This window comes from Cherax quadricarinatus, chromosome 59, assembly GCF_038502225.1.
Source record: "Cherax quadricarinatus isolate ZL_2023a chromosome 59, ASM3850222v1, whole genome shotgun sequence".
Classification (NCBI taxonomy): domain Eukaryota; kingdom Metazoa; phylum Arthropoda; class Malacostraca; order Decapoda; family Parastacidae; genus Cherax; species Cherax quadricarinatus.
This window is the reverse complement of record NC_091350.1, coordinates 12,809,267-12,828,048: the sequence shown is the minus strand read 5'-3', so window position 1 is coordinate 12,828,048 and position 18,782 is coordinate 12,809,267. Positions and strand designations below refer to the sequence as shown.

The following is an 18,782-nucleotide window of genomic DNA, read 5'->3' as shown; positions in this document are numbered from 1 at the left end:
TGTCAAATCCATTATCCAGTTTCCTTATCACTGCTGACTTGTCTGTGTCTGCCAGTCAGTCTGATTGTCACTTAAAACTGTCAGACTGTATATTTCTCGGTCTGCCTGTCAGTCTGCCATTCTGGCCGTTGTTATTTTTGACTGTCACTTTTGTCTGCGTAGGTATTGATGTGAGTCTTATCTGACATTACTGACTGACACAGTGAACACTCGCCTCCGTGTTGGAACACGTCAGTCATAGTGTTGGAACACGTCAGTCACTGTGTTGGAACACGTCAGTCATAGTGTTGGAACACGTCAGTCACTGTGTTGGAACACGTCAGTCATAGTGTTGGAACACGTCAGTCACTGTGTTGGAACACGTCAGTCATAGTGTTGGAACACGTCAGTCATAGTGTTGGAACACGTCAGTCATAGTGTTGGAACACGTCAGTCATAGTGTTGGAACACGTCAGTCACAGTGTTGGAACACGTCAGTCATAGTGTTGGAACACGTCAGTCATAGTGTTGGAACACGTCAGTCACAGTGTTGGAACACGTCAGTCATAGTGTTGGAACACGTCAGTCATAGTGTTGGAACACGTCAGTCATAGTGTTGGAACACGTCAGTCATAGTGTTGGAACACGTCAGTCATAGTGTTGGAACACGTCAGTCATAGTGTTGGAACACGTCAGTCATAGTGTTGGAACACGTCAGTCACAGTGTTGGAACACGTCAGTCATAGTGTTGGAACACGTCAGTCATAGTGTTGGAACACGTCAGTCATAGTGTTGGAACACGTCAGTCATAGTGTTGGAACACGTCAGTCACAGTGTTGGAACACGTCAGTCATAGTGTTGGAACACGTCAGTCATAGTGTTGGAACATGTCAGTCATAGTGTTGGAACACGTCAGTCATAGTGTTGGAACACGTCAGTCATAGTGTTGGAACACGTCAGTCATAGTGTTGGAACACGTCAGTCATAGTGTTGGAACACGTCAGTCATAGTGTTGGAACACGTCAGTCATAGTGTTGGAACACGTCAGTCATAGTGTTGGAACACGTCAGTCATAGTGTTGGAACACGTCAGTCACAGTGTTGGAACACGTCAGTCATAGTGTTGGAACACGTCAATCACAGTGTTGGAACACGTCAGTCATAGTGTTGGAACACGTCAGTCACTGTGTTGGAACACGTCAGTCACTGTGTTGGAACACGTCAGTCACTGTGTTGGAACACGTCAGTCACTGTGTTGGAACACGTCAGTCATAGTGTTGGAACACGTCAGTCATAGTGTTGGAACACGTCAGTCACTGTTGGAACACGTCAGTCATAGTGTTGGAACACGTCAGTCACTGTGTTGGAACACGTCAGTCACTGTGTTGGAACACGTCAGTCACTGTGTTGGAACACGTCAGTCATAGTGTTGGAACACGTCAGTCATAGTGTTGGAACACGTCAGTCATAGTGTTGGAACACGTCAGTCACTGTGTTTGAACACGTCAGTCACTGTGTTGGAACACGTCAGTCATAGTGTTGGAACACGTCAGTCATAGTGTTGGAACACGTCAGTCATAGTGTTGGAACACGTCAGTCACAGTGTTGGAACACGTCAGTCACTGTGTTGGAACACGTCAGTCATAGTGTTGGAACACGTCAGTCACTGTGTTGGAACACGTCAGTCATAGTGTTGGAACACGTCAGTCATAGTGTTGGAACACGTCAGTCATAGTGTTGGAACACGTCATAGTGTTGGAACACGTCAGTCATAGTGTTGGAACACGTCAGTCATAGTGTTGGAACACGTCAGTCATAGTGTTGGAACACGTCAGTCATAGTGTTGGAACACGTCAGTCATAGTGTTGGAACACGTCAGTCACTGTGTTGGAACACGTCAGTCATAGTGTTGGAACACGTCAGTCACAGTGTTGGGACACGTCAGTCATAGTGTTGGAACACGTCAGTCACAGTGTTGGAACACGTCAGTCATAGTGTTGGAACACGTCTGTCATAGTGTTGGAACACGTCAGTCACAGTGTTGGAACACGTCAGTCACTGTGTTGGAACACGTCAGTCACTGTGTTGGAACACGTCAGTCATAGTGTTGGAACACGTCAGTCATAGTGTTGGAACACGTCAGTCATAGTGTTGGAACACGTCAGTCATAGTGTTGGAACATGTCAGTCATAGTGTTGGAACACGTCAGTCATAGTGTTTGAACACGTCAGTCATAGTGTTGGAACACGTCAGTCACAGTGTTGGAACACGTCAGTCACAGTGTTGGAACACGTCAGTCATAGTGTTGGAACACGTCAGTCACAGTGTTGGAACACGTCAGTCACAGTGTTGGAACACGTCAGTCACAGTGTTGGAACACGTCATAGTGTTGGAACACGTCAGTCACAGTGTTCGAACACGTCAGTCACAGTGTTTGAACACGTCAGTCATAGTGTTGAAACACGTCAGTCATAGTGTTGGAACACGTCAGTCATAGTGTTGGAACACGTCAGTCATAGTGTTGGAACACGTCAGTCATAGTGTTGGAACACGTCAGTCATAGTGTTGGAACACGTCAGTCACAGTGTTGGAACACGTCATTCATAGTGTTGGAACACGTCAGTCATAGTGTTGGAACAAGTCAGTCACAATGTTGGAACAAGTCAGTCACAGTGTTGGAACACGTCAGTCATAGTGTTGGAACACGTCAGTCATAGTGTTGGAACACGTTAATCACAGTGCTGGAACAAGTCAGTCATAGTGTTGGAACACGTCAGTCACAGTGTTGGAACACGTCAATCACAGTGCTGGAACAAGTCAGTCACAGTGTTGGAACAAGTCAGTCACAGTGTTACCTGGAGGTTATTCCGGGGATCAACGCCCCCGCGGCCCGGTCCATGACCAGGCCTCCCGATGGTTCAGGGCCTGATCAACTAGGCTGTTACTGCTGGCCGCACGCAGTCCAACGTACGAGCCACAGCCCGGCTGATCCGGCACTAACTTAGGTATCTGTCCAGCTCTCTCTTGAAGGCAGCCAGGGGCTTACTAGCAATTCCCCTAATGCTTGATGGGAGGCTGTTGAACAGTTTTGGGCCCCGGACACTTATGGTGTTTTCCCTTAGTGTACCAATGGCGCCCCTACTTTTTATTGGGGGCATTTTGCATCGCCTGCCCAGTCTTTTACTTTCGTAGGGAGTGATTTCTGTGTGCAGATTTGGGACCATTCCTTCCAAGATTTTCCAAGTGTAGATTATGATATATCTCTCCCTCCTGCGTTCCAGCGAGTACTAGTCAAGTGCTTCCAAGCGTTCCCAGTAGTTAAGGTGCTTGACAGAACTTATACGTGGAGTAAAGGATCTCTGTACACTCTCTAGATCTGCGATTTCACCTGCTTTGAATGGAGATGTTAATGTACAGCAGTATTCCAGCCTAGAGAGAACAAGTGATTTGAAAAGGATCATCATTGGCTTGGCATCTCTCGTTTTGAAAGTTCTCATTATCCATCCTATCATTTTCTTTGCACGTGCGATCGTGGCACTGTTGTGATCCTTGAAAGTGAGATCCTCAGACATTACTACTCCCAGGTCCCTTACATTATTTTTCCGCTCTATTGTATGGCCGGAGTCAGTAGTATACTCTGTTCTAGTTATTATCTCCTCCAGTTTTCCATAACGGAGTAGGTGGAATTTGTCCTCATTGAACATCATATTGTTTACCGTTGCCCACTGGAAAACTTTGTTTATATCTTCTTGGAGGTTGGAACAAGTCAGTCACAGTGTTGGAACAAGTCAGTCACAGTGTTGGAACAAGTCAGTCAGAGTGTTGGAACAAGTCAGTTACAGTGTTGGAACAAGTCAGTCACAGTGCTGGAACAAGTCAGTCACAGTGTTGGAACAAGTCAGTCACAGTGTTGGAACAAGTCAGTCACATTGTTGGAACAAGTCAGTCACAGTGTTGGAACAAGTCGGTCACAGTGTTGGAACAAGTCAGTCACAGTGTTGGAACAAGTCAGTCACAGTGTTGGAACAAGTCAGTCACAGTGCTGGAACAAGTCAGTCACAGTGTTGGAACAAGTCAGTCACAGTGTTGGAACAAGTCAGTCACATTGTTGGAACAAGTCAGTCACAGTGTTGGAACAAGTCAGTCACAGTGCTGGAACAAGTCAGTCACAGTGCTGGAACAAGTCAGTCACAGTGTTGGAACAAGTCGGTCACAGTGTTGGAACAAGTCAGTCACAGTGTTGGAACAAGTCAGCCATAGTGTTGGAACAAGTCAGTCACAGTGTTGGAACAAGTCACAGTGCTGGAACAAGTCAGTCACAGTGTCAACAGTGTGGTTGGAGGCTGACACATCAAGGTCACTTGTGCTCACTGGAATATAAGATTCACTCTCACACTTCTCTGTCCTCCAGACGTAATGCTGGTCAAGGGCTCTCGCTTCCAGGAATTGGAATTACCACACCTTCTTCGGATCAAACCTGACTGCCTCATATTCCCTTGACGCTTGTATGACTTACGGGTTTACCTCCTCCCTTTGAATATAATAAGCCTCTACATATAGTTTTCAACATTGCACTGTGTTGCACTTATTAATAATCAACAATACTACCACTAAATTCCTGGTTGATTCAGTGGTGGAACGCCCAGCTCGCAACCAAACCACCCGGGTTTAATCCTGTGTGAAGTGGGACGCGTGAGCAAATCTTCTAGCACCCTCAAGATTTCTAGCACCTACTGCCTCAAGATTTCTAGCACCTACTGCCTCAAGTCTTCTAGCACCTACTTCCCCAAGTCTTCTAGCACCTACTGCTTCAAGTTTTCTAGCACCTACTGCCTCAAGTCTTCTAGCACATACTGCCTCAATTCTTCTAGCACCTACTGCCTCAAGTCTTCTAGCACCTACTGCCTCAAGTCTTCTAGCGCCTACTGCTTCAAGTTTTCTAGCACCTACTTCCCCAAGTCTTCTAGCACCTACTGCTTCAAGTTTTCTAGCACCTACTTCCCCAAGTCTTCTAGCACCTACTGCTTCAAGTTTTCTAGCACCTACTGCCTCAAGTCTTCTAGCACCTACTGCTTCAAGTTTTCTAGCACCTACTGCCTCAAGTCTTCTAGCACCTACTGCTTCAAGTTTTCTAGCACCTACTGCCTCAAGTCTTCTAGCACCTACTGCCTCAATTCTTCTAGCACCTACTGCTTCAAGTTTTCTAGCACCTACTGCCTCAAGTCTTCTAGCACCTACTGCCTCAATTCTTCTAGCACCTACTGCCTCAAGTCTTCTAGCACCTACTGCCTCAAGTCTTCTAGCACCTACTGCCCCAAGTCTTCTAGCACCTACTGCTTCATGTTTTCTAGCACCTACTGCCTCAAGTCTTCTAGCACCTACTGCTTCATGTTTTCTAGCACCTACTGCTTCAAGTTTTCTAGCACCTACTGCCCCAAGTCTTCTAGCACCTACTGCCTCAAGTCTTCTAGCACCTACTGCTTCAAGTTTTCTAGCACCTACTGCCTCAAGTCTTCTAGCACCTACTGCCTCAAGTCTTCTAGCACCTACTGCTTCATGTTTTCTAGCACCTACTGCTTCAAGTTTTCTAGCACCTACTGCCCCAAGTCTTCTAGCACCTACTGCCTCAAGTCTTCTAGCACCTACTGCTTCAAGTTTTCTAGCACCTACTGCTTCATGTTTTCTAGCACCTACTGCTTCATGTTTTCTAGCACCTACTGCCTCAAGTCTTCTAGCACCTACTGCCTCAAGTCTTCTAGCACCTACTGCTTCAAGTTTTCTAGCACCTACTGCTTCATGTTTTCTAGCACCTACTGCTTCATGTTTTCTAGCACCTACTGCCTCAAGTCTTCTAGCACCTACTGCTTCAAGTTTTCTAGCACCTACTGCTTCATGTTTTCTAGCACCTACTGCCTCAAGTCTTCTAGCACCTACTGCCTCAAGTCTTCTAGCACCTACTGCTTCATGTTTTCTAGCACCTACTGCTTCATGTTTTCTAGCACCTACTGCCTCAAGTCTTCTAGCACCTACTGCCTCAAGTCTTCTAGCACCTACTGCTTCATGTTTTCTAGCACCTACTGCTTCATGTTTTCTAGCACCTACTGCCTCAAGTCTTCTAGCACCTACTGCCTCAAGTCTTCTAGCACCTACTGCCTCAAGTCTTCTAGCACCTACTGCATCAAGTCTTCTAGCACCTACTGCTTCATGTTTTCTAGCACCTACTGCTTCATGTTTTCTAGCACCTACTGCTTCATGTTTTCTAGCACCTACTGCCTCAAGTCTTCTAGCACCTACTGCCTCAAGTCTTCTAGCACCTACTGCTTCATGTTTTCTAGCACCTACTGCTTCATGTTTTCTAGCACCTACTGCCTCAAGTCTTCTAGCACCTACTGCCTCAAGTCTTCTAGCACCTACTGCCTCAAGTCTTCTAGCACCTACTGCCTCAAGTCTTCTAGCACCTACTGCTTCATGTTTTCTAGCACCTACTGCTTCATGTTTTCTAGCACCTACTGCCTCAAGTCTTCTAGCACCTACTGCTTCATGTTTTCTAGCACCTACTGCTTCATGTTTTCTAGCACCTACTGCCTCAAGTCTTCTAGCACCTACTGCCTCAAGTCTTCTAGCACCTACTGCTTCATGTTTTCTAGCACCTTCTGCTTCAAGTTTTCTAGCACCTACTGCCTCAAGTCTTCTAGCACCTACTGCTTCATGTTTTCTAGCACCTACAGCTTCAAGTTTTCTAGCACCTACTGCCTCAAGTCTTCTAGCACCTACTGCTTCAAGTTTTCTAGCACCTACTGCCCCAAGTCTTCTAGCACCTACTGCTTCATGTTTTCTAGCACCTACTGCCTCAAGTCTTCTAGCACCTACTGCCCCAAGTCTTCTAGCACCTACTGCTTCAAGTTTTCTAGCACCTACTGCCCCAAGTCTTCTAGCACCTACTGCTTCATGTTTTCTAGCACCTACTGCCTCAAGTCTTCTAGCACCTACTGCTTCAAGTTTTCTAGCACCTACTGCTTCATGTTTTCTAGCACCTACTGCTTCATGTTTTCTAGCACCTACTGCTTCATGTTTTCTAGCACCTGCTGCCTCAAGTCTTCTAGCACCTACTGCTTCATGTTTTCTAGCACCTACTGCCTCAAGTTTTCTAGCACCTACTGCTTCATGTTTTCTAGCACCTACTGCTTCATGTTTTCTAGCACCTACTGCCTCAAGTTTTCTAGCACCTACTGCTTCATGTTTTCTAGCACCTACTGCTTCATGTTTTCTAGCACCTACTGCCTCAAGTTTTCTAGCACCTACTGCTTCATGTTTTCTAGCACCTACTGCTTCATGTTTTCTAGCACCTACTGCTTCATGTTTTCTAGCACCTACTGCTTCATGTTTTCTAGCACCTACTGCTTCATGTTTTCTAGCACCTACTGCTTCATGTTTTCTAGCACCTACTGCTTCATGTTTTCTAGCACCTACTGCTTCATGTTTTCTAGCACCTACTGCTTCATGTTTTCTAGCACCTGCTGCCTCAAGTCTTCTAGCACCTACTGCTTCATGTTTTCTAGCACCTACTGCCTCAAGTCTTCTAGCACCTACTGCTTCATGTTTTCTAGCACCTACTGCCTCAAGTTTTCTAGCACCTACTGCTTCATGTTTTCTAGCACCTACTGCTTCATGTTTTCTAGCACCTACTGCTTCATGTTTTCTAGCACCTGCTGCCTCAAGTCTTCTAGCACCTACTGCTTCATGTTTTCTAGCACCTACTGCCTCAAGTCTTCTAGCACCTACTGCTTCATGTTTTCTAGCACCTACTGCCTCAAGTTTTCTAGCACCTACTGCTTCATGTTTTCTAGCACCTACTGCTTCAAGTTTTCTAGCACCTACTTCCCCAAGTCTTCTAGCACCTACTGCTTCATGTTTTCTAGCACCTACTTCCCCAAGTCTTCTAGCACCTACTGCTTCATGTTTTCTAGCACCTACTGCCTCAAGTCTTCTAGCACCTACTGCCCCAAGTCTTCTAGCACCTACTGCTTCATGTTTTCTAGCACCTACTGCTTCAAGTTTTCTAGCACCTACTGCCTCAAGTCTTCTAGCACCTACTGCCTCAAGTCTTCTAGCACCTACTGCTTCATGTTTTCTAGCACCTACTGCTTCAAGTCTTCTAGCACCTACTGCCTCAAGTCTTCTAGCACCTACTGCCTCAAGTCTTCTAGCACCTACTGCTTCATGTTTTCTAGCACCTACTGCTTCATGTTTTCTAGCACCTACTGCCTCGTCTTCTAGCACCTCTTCTAGCACCTACTGCCTCAAGTCTTCTAGCACCTACTGCTTCATGTTTTCTAGCACCTACTGCTTCATGTTTTCTAGCACCTACTGCTTCATGTTTTCTAGCACCTACTGCCTCAAGTCTTCTAGCACCTACTGCTTCATGTTTTCTAGCACCTACTGCCTCAAGTCTTCTAGCACCTACTGCTTCAAGTTTTCTAGCACCTACTGCCTCAAGTCTTCTAGCACCTACTGCCTCAAGTCTTCTACCACCTACTGCCTCAAGTCTTCTAGCACCTACTGCTTCATGTTTTCTAGCACCTACTGCCTCAAGTCTTCTAGCACCTACTGCTTCAAGTTTTCTAGCACCTACTGCCTCAAGTCTTCTAGCACCTACTGCTTCATGTTTTCTAGCACCTACTGCTTCATGTTTTCTAGCACCTACTGCTTCAAGTTTTCTAGCACCTACTGCTTCATGTTTTCTAGCACCTACTGCCTCAAGTCTTCTAGCACCTACTGCTTCATGTTTTCTAGCACCTACTGCCTCAAGTCTTCTAGCACCTACTGCTTCAAGTTTTCTAGCACCTACTGCTTCATGTTTTCTAGCACCTACTGCTTCATGTTTTCTAGCACCTACTGCCTCAAGTCTTCTAGCACCTACTGCTTCAAGTTTTCTAGCACCTACTGCTTCATGTTTTCTAGCACCTACTGCTTCAAGTCTTCTAGCACCTACTGCTTCATGTTTTCTAGCACCTACTGCCTCAAGTCTTCTAGCACCTACTGCTTCAAGTTTTCTAGCACCTACTGCTTCATGTTTTCTAGCACCTACTGCCTCAAGTCTTCTAGCACCTACTGCTTCATGTTTTCTAGCACCTACTGCTTCATGTTTTCTAGCACCTACTGCCTCAAGTCTTCTAGCACCTACTGCTTCATGTTTTCTAGCACCTACTGCCTCAAGTCTTCTAGCACCTACTGCTTCAAGTTTTCTAGCACCTACTGCTTCATGTTTTCTAGCACCTACTGCTTCATGTTTTCTAGCACCTACTGCCTCAAGTCTTCTAGCACCTACTGCTTCAAGTTTTCTAGCACCTACTGCTTCATGTTTTCTAGCACCTACTGCTTCATGTTTTCTAGCACCTACTGCCTCAAGTCTTCTAGCACCTACTGCTTCAAGTTTTCTAGCACCTACTGCTTCATGTTTTCTAGCACCTACTGCTTCGTGTTTTCTAGCACCTACTGCCTCAAGTCTTCTAGCACCTACTGCCTCAAGTCTTCTAGCACCTACTGCCTCATGTTTTCTAGCACCTACTGCTTCATGTTTTCTAGCACCTACTGCTTCGTGTTTTCTAGCACCTACTGCTTCAAGTCTTCTAGCACCTACTGCCTCAAGTCTTCTAGCACCTACTGCTTCAAGTTTTCTAGCACCTACTGCCTCAAGTCTTCTACCACCTACTGCCTCAAGTCTTCTAGCACCTGCTGCCTCAAGTCTTCTAGCACCTACTGCTTCATGTTTTCTAGCACCTACTGCCTCAAGTCTTCTAGCACCTACTGCCTCAAGTCTTCTAGCACCTACTGCCTCAAGTTTTCTAGCACCTACTGCCTCTAGTCTTCTAGCACCTACTGCCTCAAGTCTTCTAGCACCTACTGCCTCAAGTCTTCTAGCACCTACTGCCTCAAGTTCATCAAGTTTTCTAGCACCTACTGCCTCAAGTCTTCTACCACCTACTGCCTCAAGTCTTCTAGCACCTACTGCTTCAAGTTTTCTAGCACCTACTGCCTCAAGTCTTCTAGCACCTACTGCCTCAAGTCTTCTAGCACCTACTGCCTCAAGTCTTCTAGCACCTACTGCCTCAAGTCTTCTAGCACCTACTGCCTCAAGTCTTCTAGCACCTACTGCGTCAAGTATTCTAGCACCTACTGCCTCAAGTCTTCTAGCACCTACTGCCAAGTCAACCTACTGCCTCAAGTCTTCTAGCACCTTGCCTCAAGTCTTCTAGCACCTACTGCCTCAAGTTTTCTAGCACCTACTGCCTCAAGTCTAGCACCTACTGCCTCAAGTCTTCTAGCACCTACTGCCTCAGCACCTACTGCCTTCAAGTTTTCTAGCACCTACTGCCAAGTCTAGCACCTACTGCTTCAAGTTTCTAGCACACCTACTGCCTCAAGTCTTCTAGCACCTACTTCCACAAGTTTTCTAGCACCTACTGCCTCAAGTCTTCTAGCACCTACTGCTTCAAGTTTTCTAGCACCTACTGCCTCAAGTCTTCTAGCACCTACTGCTTCAAGTTTTCTAGCACCTACTGCCTCAAGTTTTCTAGCACCTACTGCCTCAAGTCTTCTACCACCTACTGCCTCAAGTCTTCTAGCACCTACTGCTTCAAGTTTTCTAGCACCTACTGCCTCAAGTCTTCTAGCACCTACTGCTTCAAGTTTTCTAGCACCTACTGCCTCAAGTCTTCTACCACCTACTGCCTCAAGTCTTCTAGCACCTACTGCTTCAAGTTTTCTAGCACCTACTGCCTCAAGTCTTCTAGCACCTACTGCCTCAAGTCTTCTAGCACCTACTGCCTCAAGTCTTCTACCACCTACTGCCTAGCACCTACTGCCTCAAGTCTTCTACCACCTACTGCCTCAAGTCTTCTAGCACCTACTGCCTCAAGTCTTCTAGCACCTACTGCTTCAAGTCTTCTAGCACCTACTGCCTCAAGTCTTCTAGCACCTACTGCTTCAAGTCTTCTACCACCTACTGCCTCAAGTCTTCTAGCACCTACTGCCTCAAGTCTTCTAGCACCTACTGCTTCAAGTCTTCTAGCACCTACTGCCTCAAGTCTTCTAGCACCTACTGCTTCAAGTTTTCTAGCACCTACTGCTTCATGTTTTCTAGCACCTACTGCTTCATGTTTTCTAGCACCTACTGCCTCAAGTCTTCTACCACCTACTGCTTCAAGTTTTCTAGCACCTACTGCTTCATGTTTTCTAGCACCTACTGCCTCAAGTCTTCTACCACCTACTGCCTCAAGTCTTCTAGCACCTACTGCTTCAAGTTTTCTAGCACCTACTGCTTCATGTTTTCTAGCACCTACTGCTTCATGTTTTCTAGCACCTACTGCCTCAAGTCTTCTAGCACCTACTGCTTCAAGTTTTCTAGCACCTACTGCTTCATGTTTTCTAGCACCTACTGCCTCAAGTCTTCTAGCACCTACTGCTTCAAGTTTTCTAGCACCTACTGCTTCATGTTTTCTAGCACCTACTGCTTCATGTTTTCTAGCACCTACTGCTTCATGTTTTCTAGCACCTACTGCCTCAAGTCTTCTAGCACCTACTGCTTCAAGTTTTCTAGCACCTACTGCTTCATGTTTTCTAGCACCTACTGCCTCAAGTCTTCTAGCACCTACTGCTTCAAGTTTTCTAGCACCTACTGCTTCATGTTTTCTAGCACCTACTGCTTCATGTTTTCTAGCACCTACTGCTTCAAGTCTTCTAGCACCTACTGCCTCAAGTCTTCTAGCACCTACTGCCTCAAGTCTTCTAGCACCTACTGCTTCAAGTTTTCTAGCACCTACTGCCTCAAGTCTTCTACCACCTACTGCCTCAAGTCTTCTAGCACCTACTGCTTCATGTTTTCTAGCACCTACTGCCTCAAGTCTTCTAGCACCTACTGCCTCAAGTTTTCTAGCACCTACTGCCTCAAGTCTTCTAGCACCTACTGCCTCAAGTCTTCTAGCACCTACTGCCTCAAGTCTTCTAGCACCTACTGCTTCATGTTTTCTAGCACCTACTGCCTCAAGTCTTCTAGCACCTACTGCCTCAAGTCTTCTACCACCTACTGCCTCAAGTCTTCTAGCACCTACTGCTTCAAGTTTTCTAGCACCTACTGCCTCAAGTCTTCTAGCACCTACTGCCTCAAGTTTTCTAGAACCTACTGCCTCAAGTCTTCTAGCACCTACTGCCTCAAGTCTTCTAGCACCTACTGCTTCAAGTTTTCTTGCACCTACTGCCTCAAGTCTTCTAGCACCTACTGCCTCAAGTTTTCTAGCACCTACTGCCTCAAGTCTTCTAGCACCTACTGCTTCAAGTTTTCTAGCACCTACTGCCTCAAGTCTTCTACCACCTACTGCCTCAAGTCTTCTAGCACCTACTGCTTCAAGTTTTCTAGCACCTACTGCCTCAAGTCTTCTAGCACCTACTGCCTCAAGTCTTCTAGCACCTACTGCCTCAAGTTTTCTAGCACCTACTGCCTCAAGTTTTCTAGCACCTACTGCCTCTCTTCACCTAGCATTAATAACCTGGGTTTTAGTTGCCTGGCGTGGGTGGCATCCTGGGGTAGGGCCTCAGGACATCAGTGCCAGTAAACAAGACGCTTGTACAACATTTGGGATTCTTTATTCTGGAAATGTTTCACCACACAGTGGCTTCTTCAGTCCAATGCAGAAAAAGGTGGAAAATGAGGAGGAGTTTGAGGTAATGAGTCCCTCAGCTTAGGCTGAAGGACTAATTATTTAGTAATGTGTCGGTTTTCTAAACCATTTATATTCACCAGTGACAATAAGTCACATTTCATGAGTTATCCCGCGTTATTAACCTTCTGGGGTTAATCGGATAATTTTTTTCTGGTTTCCTTTCCTTCTTCTGTTTCTTCTTGGCACTTAATACACAGATTTGATTGCCTTCTCTAACGTGTCAGAAGTGTAGACTCATCTCTGAGGAAGTGATTATTCTTGTTTACCCGGTCCATACTCAACAGTATTTTATATCGTGATTATATCCCTCTTGTTCTATGTTATTACAAAGATAGGTGGGCCTAACTCTTTCCTTTTTCATGGGCTATTATTCCCTTTGATATACCTTTGAAGAGTTTCGAGAGTATATCTACTCTCTGAGCCCGGCCATGGGCCAGGCTCGTCTGGTGCTTGCCTGGTCAACCAGGCTGTTGCTGCTGGAGGACCGCTGCCCCACATATCCATCACAGCCTGGTTGATCTGGCACCTGGTGAAGATACTTTTCTAGTTTCCTCTTGAAATCGTAATGACACGATTGCAAACAAACCATACCCCGGCTGGGATTGAACCCGCGGTCAGAGAGTCTGGACGGGCTGGAGTTTTGAGACTCTCTGACCGCGGGTTCAATCCCGGCCGGGGTATGGTTTCCTCTTGAAGGCTTCAACACTTGTTCCAGCCGTGTTTCTGATATCTTCTGGTAAGTTGTTGAAAAGTCTGGGACCCTGGATGTTGATACAGTGTTCCCTTATTGTCCCCACCGCACCCCTGCTCCTCACTGGGTTTATTTTACACTTCGTCCTATATCTCTCATTCCAGTATGTTGTTATGGCAGTGTGCAAATTTGGGACCAGGCCCTCGAGTACCTTCCAGGTATATATTATCATGTACCTCTCTCTCCTCCACTCCAATGAATACATATTCAAGACTTGCAGGCGTTCCCAGTAGTTTAGATGCTCTACTGGCTCAATGTGAGCCGTAGACGATCTCTGTATTTGTTCCAGCTCAGATATTTCTCCTGCCTTGAACGGGGCCGTCAGCACTGAGCAATATTCTAAGTGAGGGAGCACTAGCGATTTGAAGAGAGTCACCATCGGCATTGTTTCCCTTGTTTTGAAAGTTCTCAATACCCACCCAGTCATCTTCCTGGCTGTCGTGATCTTTGTCTTGTTATGGTCTTTAAAAGAAAGGTCCGCTGACATAATTATTCCTAGGTCTTTTACGTGTTCCTTACGTTCTATTTGGTGACCCTCTTGAGTTTTGTATATAGTGCAGCTGTATAGCCCTTGTGGCTTAGCGCTTCTTTTTGATTATAATAATAATAATGTTATAGTGCTCCTTTTGAGTTCTTCATTCTTTCCATACCTAAGCAGCTGGAACTTATCACCATTGAACGTCATGTTGTTCTCCACTGCCCACTGGAAAACCCTGTTTATGTCTTCCTGTACTTTTTCAGTGTCCTCTACCGTACTGACTTTCATGCTTATTTTAATGTTATCTGCAAGTGATGATACAAAAGTGTGCCGGGTGTTTTTGTCTGTCTGCTGTGAGGATGAGAAACAGCAGAGGTGCCAGGACAGTGCCTTAGGGCACCGAGCTTTTGACCTCGCTGATGCTGGATCTTGCCCTGTTCACTGCTACTTTTTGTGTTCTGTGTGTTAGGAAACCGAAAATCCATCTGCCTACCTTCCCCGTAATGCCCATGGCCTTCATTTTGTGCACTATCACTCCATGATCGTATTTGTTAAACGCCTTTGCGAAATCTGTGTAAATCACATCTGCGTTTTGGTCGTCTTCCAGTGCCTCCGTAATTCTGTCATAATGGTTCAGCAGCTGTGACAGACATGGTCGTCCTGCTCTAAAACCATGCTAGTTCGGGTTATGTTGGTTGTGCTGGTCCATGAAATTTGGAACCTGCCGTCTCATTACTCTTTCGAAGATTTTTATGATGTGAGAGGTTAGGGCTACTGATCTGTAATTTTTAGCTAGTGCTCTACTACCTCCCTTGTGCAAAGGAGCTATGTCTGCACTCTTTAAGGCCTCCGGTATTTCACCTAGATCTAAGCTCTTTCTCCAAAGAATACTGAGTGCTCGTGCTAGTGGTACTTTGCACTTCTTTATAAATAGAGCATTCCATGAATCTGGTCCAGGTGCTGAGTGAGTGGGCATGTATAACATCAACTTGGGCACCAATCTAGATACATCCCTTTGAACTTTCTCGAGTTACACTTTGTGTTTTATTAAACAAATTCCATATTGTTGTTGCATACTCAAGAAACAATTTCAAGTATGAGGTAAAGTGTATTTTAACATGTCCTTCATTTGGGTTGGGCGCATTTTGTGAATTTAAAAATTCACATGACTGATACCTCTGAGTTACGATTTTTTCTACTGTTGTATTTGCGACCTTAGCCAGTGAATAGGTTTGGGGATAATGGTTATCCAAAGTACTTTTCTTTTTTACTGTCTTTGTGAGGTTTCTTATTTCCCAAACTTGTTTCTCCAGAAGTCTTGTGTGGCACCGTATTAAAAACTCCTGTTAACCCTTTTGGGACCTAGTCCCTAGGCCTTTTCTATATCTATATGCTCTTGCGCTACCGCCCACAGGATGGATATGGGGTGCACAATAAACTAGCCACTTCGGTAGTAAAATCTAAAAAAAAAAATTTGATCAAAAACTGTCGTACTGACTGGGACTGCCGTCCACTCATCCTTCTCATTCTCCTGTGACTTATCATTCCTGAATCCACGTTGGTATGTGAGGCATGTAGTGGCTTCTAGATGGTCAACAAGTATTATTATTATAATCTTCAGTTATTTACCTGTTACACTGGATAGGTATACCACGTGTAGTGTGAGGACTTCCCGCCTCGGGCGTCTGAAGATTGATGTTACTTGTTACTGCATGACCACTACAGACAAGATGTGTGCTAAATGAACGATGTTCAATATTTCTCTCTCTCTCTCTCTCTCTCTCTCTCTCTCTCTCTCTCTCTCTCTCTCTCTCTCTCTCTCTCTCTCTCTCTCTCTCTCTCTCTCTCTCTCTCTCTCTCTCTCTCTCTCTCTCACACACACACACACACACACACACACACACACACACACAGTATTCTCTATGATACTCCAGAGAGCCTTGGTGCTGCCTATGATTCGTTAAGCTTTATCAGAAATGTAAGCGTGCGTGTTTACTGACTCTCTTGTTTGTGGGGGGTCGAGTCGGAGCTCCTGACCCCATTTCCTAGATGACGGTGATCGGCACTATTAGTTTCTGCCTTCTTGGTCTTTATTATATCTACTCCTGAAGCTGTGTATAGAATTTGCCTCCACTTCCTCGTCTAATTCGTCAACCACCCTGAAACTAAGGAAATACTTTAGATTAATTCTGTGGTTCATTTGTTTCTTTAGCTTCAACCTGTGTTCTCATGATCCTGTGTGCACGCGTGCGTGTTGTTGTGTGCGTGTGCGCGCGTGAGTGTGTGTAAGTGTGTATAAGAAGCGACAGCTGTTACACTTTCCCTGCCACAGCTGGAAATACTGACAGAATGTTACGTAGCAGCAGGTGCTTTGTGCATGTTAATGTTGTTGTTGGAGTTGCTGGTAGTAGTGGTGTTGGTGGTTTTATAGTGTTGGAGTGGTGGTATGTGATATACGTATGATAGTGGTAATGGTTGTGTAGCAGCGCTGTGTGATAGTAGTAATAGGGGTGAGTGTGATAGGGATAATTTAGTTGAATGGTGTGTGATGGCACTCACGAATTTGTTTTCCTGGTTACACCTCTTAATCTTCATTGAACGGAATTGCTGGTTTCTGGTAGTAGGAGGTAGTGTAGTGATGGAGGTGGTGGTGTGGCGGAGGTAGTGTAGTGGTGGAGGTGGTGGTGTGGCGGAGGTAGTGTAGTGATGGAGGTGGTGGTGTGGCGGAGGTAGTGTAGTGATGGAGGTGGTGGTGTGGCGGAGGTAGTGTAGTGGTGGAGGTGGTGGTGTGGTGGAGGTAGTGTAGTGGTGGAGGTGGTGGTGTGGCGGAGGTAGTGTAGTGGTGGAGGTGGTGGTGTGGTGGAGGTAGTGTAGTGATGGAGGTGGTGGTGTGGTGAAGGTAGTGTAGTGGTGGAGGTGGTGGTGTGGCGGAGGTAGTGTAGTGATGGAGGTGGTGGTGTGGTGGAGGTAGTGTAGTGATGGAGGTGGTGGTGTGGCGGAGGTAGTGTAGTGATGGAGGTGGTGGTGTGGTGAAGGTAGTGTAGTGGTGGAGGTGGTGGTGTGGTGGAGGTAGTGTAGTGGTGGAGGTGGTGGTGTGGCGGAGGTAGTGTAGTGGTGGAGGTGGTGGTGTGGTGGAGGTAGTGTAGTGATGGAGGTGGTGGTGTGGCGGAGGTAGTGTAGTGATGGAGGTGGTGGTGTGGTGAAGGTAGTGTAGTGGTGGAGGTGGTGGTGTGGCGGAGGTAGTGTAGTGATGGAGGTGGTGGTGTGGTGGAGGTAGTGTAGTGATGGAGGTGGTGGTGTGGCGGAGGTAGTGTAGTGATGGAGGTGGTGGTGTGGTGAAGGTAGTGTAGTGGTGGAGGTGGTGGTGTGGTGGAGGTAGTGTAGTGGTGGAGGTGGTGGTGTGGCGGAGGTAGTGTAGTGGTGGAGGTGGTGGTGTGGTGGAGGTAGTGTAGTGGTGGTGGTGGTGGTGTGGTGAAGGTAGTGTAGTGGTGGAGGTGGTGGTGTGGTGGAGGTAGTGTAGTGATGGAGGTGGTGGTGTGGCGGAGGTAGTGTAGTGATGGAGGTGGTGGTGTGGTGAAGGTAGTGTAGTGGTGGAGGTGGTGGTGTGGTGGAGGTAGTGTAGTGGTGGAGGTGGTGGTGTGGCGGAGGTAGTGTAGTGGTGGAGGTGGTGGTGTGGTGGAGGTAGTGTAGTGGTGGTGGTGGTGGTGTGGTGAAGGTAGTGTAGTGGTGGAGGTGGTGGTGTGGTGGAGGTAGTGTAGTGATGGAGGTGGTGGTGTGGCGGAGGTAGTGTAGTGGTGGAGGTGGTGGTGTGGTGGAGGTAGTGTAGTGATGGAGGTGGTGGTGTGGTGGAGGTAGTGTAGTGGTGGAGGTGGTGGTGTGGTGGAGGTAGTGTAGTGATGGAGGTAGTGTAGTGATGGAGGTGGTGGTGTGGTGGAGGTAGTGTAGTGGTGGAGGTGGTGGTGTGGTGGAGGAAGAGGATTAAAAAAGGAAGAGGGCCAGTAAGACAGGTAGTGGAGTAACAATATGGTGAGAATAACGAACTGATAAACTGGTATAATTATATTCGTACCTGTGATTTACCTTTGATCGGTTTTGTGGGGTCTTGTATCCTGAAAGCTCCGCATGAGGCTCGGTTGTTGAGGGTAGCGGGTCGCAGGTCCACAGCCATCACAACCTGGCTGATCCGACACTTGTAGCAGTAAGTCCAGCTTCTTGGGAACCTCTGTCATCGTTCCAACAATATTTCTGATATCTGCTGGTAATATATTGAGTCATGGGCCACAGATGATGAAGTGTACCCACAGAGGAGTCTCTGCTCTTCACTGGGTTTATTCCACATATTCTACCATATCTCTCACTCCAGTAAATGTTATGACAGTTTGCAGGTTAAGGACCACAACCTCGAGCATCTTCCACGTTTCTCATCTCTTGCACATCGCTACGGACACAATATTCAAGTCATAAAAACACAAGTAATATGTACAGTAACATCATCGGTGTTATTGCTCGTGTTTTCAAAGTTCTCATAATCAACCCTCTCATGTTACTAGTATTTGTTGCACTTGTCTTATTAACAAAACCAAAAGGAAAAATTTTTAATTGTTACCATATTAAAATAATTATGAATCAGGTTGTAATGGACTGTTATACAGAGAACAAAGCAATGACACGTGCAGAAATAGTGTTTGACGTCAATAATAATAATAATAATATAATAATAATAATAATAATAATAATAATAATAATATACACATATTTCTTAAACTAAAAAATGTTAGAAGATAGTGTTAGAGTTTTCTGTTATGCTGTTTGAAAATCCCTAAATAGCATAACAGCTGGTGAAAATCACCAGCTGT

General features: G+C 46.0%; 1 protein-coding gene across 5 annotated transcripts in view; it reads left to right on the top strand.

Moving 5' to 3' along the window:
* Nucleotides 1–18,782, top strand: part of LOC128698719 (centrosomal protein of 135 kDa) — a 385,751-nt gene that overhangs the window by 300,907 nt on the left and 66,062 nt on the right. The window lies entirely within an intron of this gene.